At 42.3% G+C, this 12,372-nt stretch overlaps 1 pseudogene; it reads right to left on the bottom strand.

The window, feature by feature from the left end:
* Positions 1–10,590: 10,590 nt before the first annotated feature.
* On the bottom strand, positions 10,591–10,678 carry LOC128569390 (uncharacterized; annotated as a pseudogene).
* Positions 10,679–12,372: the final 1,694 nt, after the last annotated feature.

The following is a 12,372-nucleotide window of genomic DNA, read 5'->3' as shown; positions in this document are numbered from 1 at the left end:
ACTGAGGACCTTTCGATATTCAAGCAGGGGATTATTTGACAGTTATTACACAGAATAGGAAAGTGGAAATATAGGAAGCACGATGTTACTTCTAACTAAGATTCCCTACAACTTCCTTTTGGCTGCTTCACCATGAGGGGTGAAGAGGACTTTTAACCTCCATGAACAGTTGATTTTATCTGATAGGAGGCAGGACACACAGACACTCAGAAGGGGACACACAGGAGGGGACAGGACACACGGACACTCAGAAGGGGACACTCAGGAGGGGACAGGACACACGGACACTCAGGAGGGGACAGGACACACAGACACTCAGGAGGGGACAGGACACATGGACACTCAGGAGGGGGACACAACACAAACAGGTAGATGATGGGCAGAACTCTGTTACTCACATCCCAGGCTGAGAGGAGGCTGCCCAGCGGGGCCAAAGAGGAAGTCCACCTGGGGACAGGGTGATGGCAGACAGAGCCAGAAGGGGCAGCTCGTGTTGGCAGATGGAAGGAGAGTAGCCGGGTGCTGTGGACACCCTGCATCTGGGGGATGTGATCGATTTCTGCAGGCCCTGCCTGTAGGAATTCATTTGCCTGGTTCTGAGCCTTGGGCATGTTGAGGTTGGGACATAGTGGCCCCAGAGGGGGAGAAGAAAAGTGACTGGTGAGCACACCATGAGCTGCTTAAAAAGCAGAGCTAACCAGCCTCCAGTAAGGCTTCAGAACTGAGGCAAAACAGCATGGGAAAAGGTCTGTATTCCATGTTTAACCATGTGTTAAGGGAATTTTACTAAGAATGGGCCTAGAAAGATAATTAGACTTCGCAGAGGACAGACAGTGCTGCTGAGCATAAACACTGCAACAGAGTTTATTCCCTAGCTTCCAGAGCCAGGAAACTAGGGAAACTGAGGTGGCTCTGGAGGGGACGAAGAATTACACCTGCAGAAATGAAGACCTTGTAAGTAAGGCCAGGGAGGGTTCTGCGTGTGAGCCCTGGGGACAGTCTGCAGGGTGGGGCTAAATATCACAGGGGCTTCTATTTGAGGCCAATCCTCTGTCCTCCTTAAAACTTTTTATGTAGACAAGGGGTTTGCAAAGTATTTTACACTTATCTATTTGTGTGGATTCAGTAGACCTGTTAGTTTTAAAAGTTGAGAATTAAAAGAAGAAATGTCACTGTCTCTCAGAGAAATGATTATTCAAATAATATAACAATATTTGTAAGTCTGAGATAAGAAAACAGAATTAGACCTCTGAAAAGATGAAAACTAAAACAAGTGTTGGGGTTTGAATGTTTTATCCCCTCCAAAATTCGTTTTGAAACTTAATACTGAGCGCAACGGTATCAAGAGGTGAAGACGTCTGGATGGTGATGGTGATCAAGCCATGAGGGATCCTCCCTCAAAAACCAGTTGAAAGGTTCAAGGACCTAGTGTTGGGCCCTCTGTGCCCTTCCCCTTCCAGCACGTGAGGACACAGCACAAAGTCGCCATCCTGGAAGCAGAGACAGGGCCCTCACCAGACGTCAGAATCTCCTGTGCCTCACTATCAGAGTTCCCACCCGCAGAGCTGTGAGAACTGAACGGCTGTTATTTATGAGTCCCTTAGTCTGCTGTGCTTGCTGTGGCAGCACAGGTGAACTGAGTGAACATTCAGCCAATGAGGTGGAAAATTAACAAGAAAACCAACACAATTAAAAGGAGGAAATAATAAAAGCAAAATTATTAGCAACCTTGATAATCATGAAACCAATAAAGGCAGATGAAATAAGCCAATCAGATTTCCAAGAACAACTGAGCAGCACAGCAGTTCTGAGTGATTAAAGGTGGAGGGAGCCTGGCGGAGAGGCGTGCACCTGGAGACGGTCTGTGACCTCGAGTCGAGGACGGTCAGGCTGATGTGATCCTACCTGCAGAATTTGGTGGAACTAAATAAACTTATCCTCATCCTACCATATTTCCAGGTCTAGAAATTCTGTTGCCTGGGCACCACTGGCAGGCCCAGGAGCAATGCTCACGGATCCCCTCCACCCTGGTCTGTTTCTTGGTGTTGGGAGCCAAGTGGAGAGTAGGGGACTGGATCTAATGGAGAGAATGGGAACCTCCCTTGAAAGGGACACTGCAGTGACCTCAGGTGATGTGACCATCTCCTCGCCTCTCCCTCCTCAGGGAAACACCCACCTAACACTGCAGATGAGGCAGGATTTATGTCCTGAATGGAGAGGCGGGTGTTAGACACAAGTCACAGCAACCAGGGAGCGCCTCCCATCTGGACCCGTGCTCGTTTCTAGAGTTGATGTTTAACTCAAGCTGAAATAAAGAAAATCAAAATCTTCCTAGAGATGTTATTCCTGAGCTATCAGAGAGATGATTTCCTCAGAAGATGTTAAACTGAGGAGCGTCTTGTCAGAGAAGTGAGTAGTCATATTACTCAACAAGTAGTGAGAAGATCTCTAAAAAAAAAAATCAGCCTAGGCAAAGACTGATCAAGCCTGAGAAAGTGAGAGGCAAGGGCCAGAACCTGCCTCAAGTGCCTCGCTCCCTTTGCAGCCGAGGCTGGCTGCAGCCACCAACATCCCAGTCCCCGCCTATGAAAGGGTATGCACCCAAACCCCCTCAGTTAGCCCAGTGTGAATCGCATTTGCTCACAAGATATGACATCTTAAAATGCACTGTTTCAAGTGAGGACCTGAAAGTGAACTTGAAGGGAGAAGGAGAGCAGAGATTATTTCACCTCCACTCAGGACGCCCACGGTCAGAAGCAGAAAGCCACCCACTCAGTCACAACATCCATGTTGTCAGGAAGGATCGTTTAGTCATCTTGAATCATACTTTTTTGCTGTATTCCTACCTGTTAACCATAGCAAATGCTTTTGGAAGTGGGAGAAAAGACTGAGGTGTTAATAATCATATCACAGTGTCTTCTACACACTGATCACAGGCACAACAGACACTGTTCTGATTATTTTCTCTAATGATAAAAACTCATATTATACAAATAGATTTGTTCTTTCTCTCCGAGAATTTAGATATGGTCTAAAGGTGACAAAAAGTTTTTATTTCAATCTGGATACATATAATAGATCATCCCTTTTTAAAAAGTTGTACAAAGTCAGAGAATGCTTCATTCTGAGTATGAGCTAAAGATATCATATCGGATGAATCCCAGTAGCAGCCTTGGCTGATAAATTTGGCGGGTGTGCCTCAAACATAAGCTTATTCTTGTTTATGGAGCCAGTGCTTGTCATCTCAACAATGATTTCAATAATTATAGCTCCAGTAATTAAATAAATCTTATGGTAGAGATGAACAAATCAGTCTCTCTTAGAACCAATACCACCATGCATTCATTTGATTTGATGTTTATCAATCCCCTTCGGACCACGACATGGGGATCCAGCTTGGTTCACCTGCTTGAGCAGCCTCACCCATAAACTATGCAAAGAACAGTAGATATTCTCCCCTCACGCACTGATCTTCAGAAATGTTTACAGAACGGTCCCTCTGATAGATGGTCCATTCTTGTTTTGATGAAATTGGGTTTCTGATTCTTCCACACAATGGCTATAACTTCAATTATGGTGCTGTGATGAAATCACCAGGGCAAACATGTCTTGGATGAGAGATGCTCCTCACTTCCTAGCTCTCCAGGGCAAAGCTCATGCCCGTGTTCCTCCTGCCTGTCTCCAGTTGACTTCTCACCACCTTTCAGAAGAGAATGACTTGGTAACTGCCTTCATGGTGAAGCTGTTAGAAGGAAAAGATTACTGTCTCTCAAGATGCGTCACATAAAATATGTTCCCAGCTCTTCTACTGAACGGAGAAGTGGGTGTGAGACTTTAGTTAGAAATTTACTTAGAAATAAATTTACTGCTGCTGCTGCAATAATTTCTCCCAATTCAGCTAGATTTGCAATTGGATATAGCATATCAGCTGTATCTATATTTTCTCAATATTTGTCATCCTTGTTACAAGCATGATCATTGCAGGCTTCATAAAGCAAGCAAACTAAACAAAAAACGGACAAACAAAAAAGACAAAGCAAAACAAAACAAACTCAGCCAAGGTTTTTGCTACATAAGCAGCAACTTATTTGTACAATTTCAATTTATTTGTGATCAGAATCCAGCAGGACCTCTGAGAATGTGAGGCAAGCTTCCAAGACTCACAGTCAAACTTTGTGGCTGTCGACTGTGCCGCCAGAAGAATCGATAGGTCTAACACACGTCCTAATCAACTCTGCGTTAACCTTTGCCATCGATGGAATCTGTGGAATTATGTCTCTATCTATAGAGCAAAGACTCCTATTCTTGAGAAGTTCAAGCAATGGGACTCTAGTACATGTTTAATAACCAGCTCAAACGGGAAAAGGAAAGAAATAGACCTGATTTGTAGCATTTAATAATTTCGGGTCAATACCCCCAGTGTGGCTGAGTTCAGGCCACCAACAAGCCGTTTTCACTGTGGTGTTAGGAAGGTGCGGCCCAGCTGTGTTCTCATGACCCAGAGGCCCCAGCCCACCCTGGACAAAATAACCTCAGTATTTTGTATGTTTTACAACAGAAACGAAGGAATCCAAGTTTCACAGGCCATAGAGAGGCTACAAAGACAAAAATATACAAATTTTAAACTTATTCAAATAAGAATAAGTATTCTTATTAGAACACTTATCCCTACTCTTCATTTCCACCTGGAGGAAAATAAAAGAAATTTTAAGGCATACAGGGACACGTCAAAAGGGCAGCCCTGTGAGCTGGCAGAACATAAATTGCAACTCATTTCCATATGACTACAGTGAAAAAAAAATGAATTAAAACTATATTCAAGACATCAAGTTAACACCTAATTTTTAAAACTACATTATTATTAATTTCCATGTTCAATTACCTCCTTTTTTTAGAACTAATGATTGTCCTTTTTATGATGTAACAAATATCATTTAATTTTTATTATTAAATAAATATTAAATAACAAATATTAAATAAATATTAAATGTCCCATTTATTAGATAACAGATATAATAAAAGGTTCTGGTTCTGTGCAATGCGGGGTTAAGCGCCCGCCCTGCGTGTCTTACCCACTGGCAGCGGTGGAATCTGGACGGATGTGTGGAGCAGCCACCTGAAGGCTTTGAAAATAAGTAGCGGCAGATGAGCTGAGGAATAAGGTCAGAATTCAAAGTGGAGCCAGCAGGGCGAGTTCGTCCTATTTCCTTGACCCGCCTTCGTGCAACCGCCCCGGGGACGCACGTGGCCAGACAGCGCAGCTCGGGACACAAGCTGGAGTTTCCACACAAAGAGAAGGACAGGGGCCTCCTGTCATTCAGCGCCAGTGGGGGGGTCGTCAACTGCCTGCCTCTCCCCGCTTCTCCTGGACTCCAGCACCCACACACACGTGCGCTGGGACAGGTGCAGAGCTGTGGGAATCTGGGCGCAGCGTCCAAGACTCCGGGGATAGCTCCCTCTCCACTAATGGACACGCTCCAGCAGGGTCAGCCCATCTCCGCCCCCCGCTCGCCCTCTCCTGTCACCTTCCCTCTTAGCTCCTCCATGGACTGGATGCATGTGTAGAAAATTCATGGCAGCTCCAGAAACCTGAAGATCCCACTCTAGTTCAGAGGGAAAAAGACAATCCAGAGAACCCCAGTGTACACAGGAGGCCCCCAAGAGAGAGAGAAACGTGGTCACTGAAGGAGGCGAGGTATTTTGTGAACTCCTGACTCACGGCTAAGTGTGCGCATGTGACTCTGATGTGAGCAGCATCCGCCTAACTGCGCATGTGACTCTGGTGTGAGCGGCGTCCACCTCAGTGTTGTACATACACCACATTTTATTTATCCACTCATGTATTGATGGACACTGGGGTGGGTTCCACAGCTTTGCAATTGTGAATTATGCTGCAATACACATTCAAATGCAAGTATCTTTTTGATAAAAAGCCTTTTTTTCCTTTGGGTAGACACCCAGTAGTGGGATTGCTGGGTCAAATGGTGGATCTACTTTGAGTTCTTTGTGGAATCCCCACACTGCTTTCCGTAGAGGGTGTACTAGTTTACTGTCCTGCAGTGTATAAACGTTCACTTCTCTCCCCATGCAGGCCACGCTGTTGTTGATAAAAGCCATTCTCCCTGGGGTTGCATGATGTCTCACAGTAGTTTTGATTTGTTTCCCCTGGTGATTAGTGATGCTCAGCATTTTTTCATATGTTTATTGGCTGTTAGTCTGTCTTCTATTAAAAAGCTTTTCCCCTTGTCTTTTCCCCACTTTCTAATGGTGCTGTTTGATACGTTCTTGCAGATTTGCTTGAGTTCTTTCTGGATTCTTGTTATTAGAGTTTTTTCTGGGGTACAGGATGCAGACACTTTCTCCCACTCTGCAGGCTGTCTGTGCCCTCTGTTGAATATGATACACCCAGGAATATAAATACGCAAGGAGGTGAAACATCTCTACAAAGAGAACCAGGATCACTGGGAAGGAAAATTTCAGATGATGTAAAGAAATGTAAAAGCATATCACACTCACAGATCAGCAGAATCAACACTGTTAAAAAGTTTATACACCCAAAGTCATTTACAGATTCAATGCAATTCCAAGTGCCAACATCATGTTTTGGAGATGTAGAGAAATGAATTCTATACTTTGTTTGGAACTGGAAAATACTCCCAATTAACCAATGTAAGTTTATACAACAAAAACAAAAAATCTGGAGACTCCTTTTTACCAGACTTCAAACTATACCACAAGGCTACAGGAACAAGACAGCATGGTGCTGGCACAAAAATAGAGACATCAGCCAATGCAACAGAACAGAGAACGCAGAGGGAAAACCAACCACATGTTGCCAACTGATCTTTGACACAGCAGACAGGGAGGTACCCTAGGGAAAAGAAGCACCGTTCAATAAATAGTGCTGGGAAGATTGGATAGCCAAACGCAGAAGATTAAAATAGGACCTGTATCTCACATGACTCACAAAAGCAATCCAAGATGGGTAGCAGACTTAAATCTAAGCCAGGAAACCATAAGAATTTTAGGGAAAAACGTGAAAAAACTCCTCTAAACATTATCTGGGCAAAGCACAGAGACAGGCTGACATGGAGCAGGTGCACTGGGGTTGCTGGGCACGATGGGGCATTGTTCTACTCTCCCCAAAGATCTCTCTCCCCAAAGATCTGTGAACAACCTAATATATTTTAATAATCTTCTCAGAATGGATTTTAGTATTTGTAATCTTGATTGACATTCTTCCAAGATATTTTTCTCAATTTACTTCAAATTGTATATACACCAATAAAAGACACTTCCTCTTTATAAACTTCTCTCTTCCTTATTCTCAATCCATTCCCTTCCTGTTAGTTTTCCAAAATTCTAAAATAATGACCTTAGAGAAATCATAACAATGGATTTAAAGATAGTAAAAAGTCAACTGCATTTTAAATTTAATTCCACACCTCTTAAAACTACTTCTTTCATTTCAACCAGGGCATAAAATTCATGTCAATAACGGTTCAATGGATATTAAACTGTATAGACCTGCAAATTGATTTCCATATTTTCATTTGCATTAATTTTTTCTCTTTTTTTTCTTTAGACTGTTAGGGAGAATTTTTGCTACAATTATGTACAAATCAATTGCTTTCCTCATGTTCTTTTCCTTGATGTCTGTGTTGAAAAGGGGAGCTGCAGCCATCCACACTGTTAACATACATATTCCAATGCAGCTCCAGCCCTGTGCTAATGAGACATTTTCTTGGCTTTTCAAAACCCCATTACCAGGCATCTTCCTCTGCACAAACTAGTTTTATAAATTATAGTCTACCTTTGCAATCATAGAGTATGGTAAAGAAAGCTTAGATTTTGGTTCTTCTGGCTAGCAGTTACTGGAATAAATAAAATCATATTTTATATTTTTGCATTTTGATATTTCAGATAAGGCTAAAACTCCCTACATAGAAATATGAACTTTTTTTATTCATTGTCTATTCTCCATTACTTTCTTCACCTCTCCTCCCATTTCACTGTGTACATTTTTAGTCTTTGATATATATGTGCAATGTGGGGTTTTAGGGATGGTTTAAACCAAGTGTCATGAAAAATTCTGAAGGAAATAGTTTTTCATTCATTTTCTACACAAAAATATAATGTTATTATTTATTTATTTTGTGACGCTCCAGTTTTGTTTTTGCTTTTTTAAAAACTGCTTTGCAGATCACAGGAATCAGGTTCTTTTGAGGCTGAATTATTGCCACTGTGGTTTGTGAGAGTCCAGACTTGGAGCGCGCTCTGCAGTCCTGGGAAACCCAGCAGCAGACAAAGCGCCCGGCACGCTGCAGGTAGGTAGACATTCTATTTGAGGAAACTCAACAATATTTTCACTGCTTACTTTTCAGGAGCATTTATTAGGGCTAGTTTTTATACTTGGTGGTTTTGCATGTGTTATGTATTTTATTTCTAGAGGAGGATTTCGTGGAGTGTCTGCCTGTTAGCTGAGTATAAGCATCATCTAACAGGCTCTATTCTGGTTACTCGGGGTGTGGTCCCGTGGCTGGGCAGGGGCAGCAGCCGTAGTCAGCCCTTCCCTGGGCTTGTACTCCAGTAGGGTAACAAACGGAAAAGCAAACCATGTCGGATAGTGGTTTATGGAACGTGCAGCAAATGAAACACAGCTCTTAAGTAGGAAAGGATGTTAGGCGCTTGTACAGGGAAAGCCTCACGATTTAGACATTACATTTAAGCTGAGTTCTGAATTATTAGAACAGTTTAATTATAGAAATATGGAGGAAAGAGAGTTCTCAGAAAACTAAAGGGCAAAGCCAAGGCCCAGTAGGAGGGGCACGTTTGCTGATTCTAACATAAAGCCCATGTGGTTGAAACGCAGTGGTTTACAGGAACAGTGGTACAAAATGACGTGCGTGATTGTGGTTAAACTTTATATAATGAATCTATTTTAATGTTTAACTGGAAATGTTTGGAAATCACGGAGTATTTTTTCTGGTGAGGCTGAATGCTCTGTCATCCTTCCCGCAGCTGTTCAGAGAGCCAGTGGCTGTCGGACTCGAAGCCTCCAACGGGTGAGGCCCCAGCCTAATGCCCATCCCAGGCATTCGTTTTGCAAACCAAACTCCTCAGTCTTTCTGTCTTGAAGAGTTTGCTTATGACGCGTACAGATGCAGAGCACAGGCCATGGCAAGAGCAGATGGCGAGTAACAGAGGATGACTATGATCCCCGGGCGGGAGGAGTGCACAGTCCCCGGACGGGAGGCGCGCACAGTCCCCGGGTTGGTGGAGCACAGTCCCCGGGTGGGTGGAGCGCACAGTCCCCGGGTGGGTGGGTAGAGCGCAGTCCCCGGGCGGGTGGAGCGCACAGTCCCCGGGTGGGTAGAGCGCAGTCCCCGGGCGGGTGGAGCGCACAGTCTCTGGGCGGGAAGAGCGCACAGTCCCCGGGCCTCGTCCCCGCCAGCCCAGACTGCTGCAGCTGTGGCCTTGTGGGTGTAGGAATTCCTCAGCATTCTTCTAATATCACCTTAGTGACATAGGGTATCTGCACGCTTTGTTCTCGTCCTCATGTTTTGAGAGAGCTTATAGTAACACACGCTACTTATTTCTCGTGACAAACGATCAATGAGATGAATATTAGAAGGATTTAATTTCATTTGAAGGTCACACATTTCCTCCCTGAAACGGTGACTCCCTTGGTGGGGTTGTCTCCTGCTTCCAAAGGAGAAGATTGTTTGTGAGGGTTGTGGGGGACCTGTGATCCAGGATGTTTGCTTCTGATAGGTGCACCACTGTTACCATTCTTAAAGTATTTTAATTATTGAGTTATCAAATGCTTACTGGTTGATTATTAATTTCACATGGAGTATGAAACCCTCCAGTCGCGCTGTTAACATGAGGGTGAGTCCACGCGGAAATGGCCCAGGGTCACAGACTTTTAAGGAGGATTTTTACACACCAAATAATTGAAGCCATGCCAAATATTTTTGCTTCTTTGTTTTTTTCTCTCTTTTCTGGAAGGCGTGCTTAGATAGCCCCATCTTTAATTAAAAGCTGAACGCTAAAGACCCCTGGCCTTGACTTTCCCCTACCAAGTTCACGTGCTCAGCGTGTGGGTGGAGGTCTCCGTCACTGCAGTGCAGAGCGGAGTCCCCAGAGCTGCCTCGCATTCACTCTGGTTTCTTATCGTCTCTGAATTTTTAGATGCCAGGCAAATCTTTTCCCTTTTTGTGAATTCAGGTATATATTTTATTTTATTTTTTATTTTTTTAATTACGTCATATACACATAGATCATGAATACATTTATGCATATGCGGGGTACAATGTGTTGATTTTTTTATACAATCTGACATGCTTACATCAAACCAATCAACATAGCTTTCGCCTCATTTCCTTGATTATTGTGTTAAGGCGTTTGTGGTCTACACTTGACAGATTTGACTTGTACCCTGGCAATAGGCTCCACAGGTGTGTATTTTAAAGTGCTTTATTATATAGCATTTCTGTGGGAATGAGATTTTCTTTCAGTCACTTGTTATTATTGTTTTGGTTTTTATTTTATTTTATTTTGGGGGGGTTTGGTTTGTTTGTTTTTTTTTTAAATATGGAACGCTTCACGTTCAGGGGCCATGCTAATCTTCTCTGAATCCTTCCAATTTTAGTATATGTGCTGCCGAAGTGAGCACTTGGTTTTGGTTTTTATTTTTCTCACTTGGATTTCAAGTTGATAATATTGCCAGGACACAGGGACGGTGCAACAAGTGTCGCTCTTATTCTGACTCAGAGTGAAAGCATTCAGTCTTTCATGATTAAGTGTATTTAGTTACACCTATATACTACTTTACATTCACTATAAAAAAACCTTAAAATATGGGTGGCACCTGTGGCTCAATGAGTGGAGGCCAGCCCCATATACCGGGGGTGGCGAGTTTGAGCCCAGCCCCAGCCAAAAATGCAGAAAAAAAAAAAAAAAAAACTTAAAATATTACACTAGCAATTTTTCCTTTTCAGGTCTTACATTATTTGTTATAATATTACTTTTACATGTGATAAACTGCATATTTGTGTTATTATTTTGCTTTACATACTGAATAATAAAGTCTTGAAAAATGTTGTAATAACAGAGTTTTCATTCTTATTAAAAAAGACTATATGGGGCGGCGCCTGTGGCTCAATCGGTAAGGCACCGGCCCCATATACCGAGGGTGGCGGGTTCAAACCCAGCCCCGGCCAAACTGCAACCAAAAAATAGCCGGGTGTTGTGGCGGGCGCCTGTAGTCCCAGCTACTCGGGAGGCTGAGGCAAGAGAATCGCTTAAGCCCAGGAGTTGGAGGTTGCTGTGAGCTGTGCGAGGCCACGGCACTCTACCGAGGGCCATAAAGTGAGACTCTGTCTCTACAAAAAAAAAAAATAGCTGGCATTGGGGCGGTGCCTGTGGCTCAAAGGGGAAGGGCACTGTTCCCATATGCTGGAGGTGGCAGGTTCAAACACAGTCCTGGCCAAAAAAAAAAAAAGACTATATGTATACCATACTGATTACATTTGATTTTGCTTTATAAAGTATGAATGAATTGATGCATAGTAAATAATATAATGAATATGCATAAAATAATAATCACCACATATTTTCTTTCCATCACAGAAATTTGTTTTTCTTGGTTCTGTTTTAGCTAAACATAGTCTATCAGATCTCTCAAGGTTTCAAAGCCAAATAGCTCAGAAATTAAAGTTTCTTTAACAAACAATTAAATTAGTGTTTATTTAAAAATCATCAGAAATAATATGCTGTTTTTGTTGCAGGTAATCTTATTAGGGAAACTCCAATTTCACATTAATTGTACCATTTCTGAAGCCATAAGAATTAATCCTTTTTATGTAGACATTCATTTTTATAATTCCATTTTATTTGAATGCATATTTACATTTTTCATAATCTTAAGCATTTATCATAGTAAAGTAGCTGGAGACCATAACCTATTACATAAGGTTAGGAAGTTCTGATTATCTTCTCTAAGACAATAGACCCAGTGGGCATGAACTAGAACTTTACACTAACACTTTCTTTCTTTTTTTTTTTAATTAAATCATAGCTGTGTACATTAATACAGTCTTGGGGTACAATGTGCTGGTTTTATATACAATTTGGAATATTGTCATCAAACTAGTTATCATAGCCTTCATGGAATTTTACACTAACTTTCATGCTGTCATAAAACCAGGGCAAAATCTTACCAAAAAAGTCTAATTTAATACATAAAAATATATGGCCTTTTATATTTATAAAACAACTAGTAACACTTAAATTATTTAAAACATGAAATAAACTTCATTCCTTTTAATCTTATAACCAAGTAAACAAGATAAGCCTTGTTTTTTAGAG

Source organism: Nycticebus coucang, chromosome 17 (genome assembly GCF_027406575.1).
Source record: "Nycticebus coucang isolate mNycCou1 chromosome 17, mNycCou1.pri, whole genome shotgun sequence".
NCBI lineage: Eukaryota > Metazoa > Chordata > Mammalia > Primates > Lorisidae > Nycticebus > Nycticebus coucang.
The sequence above is the reverse complement of the archived record's forward strand: the minus strand, read 5'-3'. Positions and strand labels throughout refer to the sequence as shown.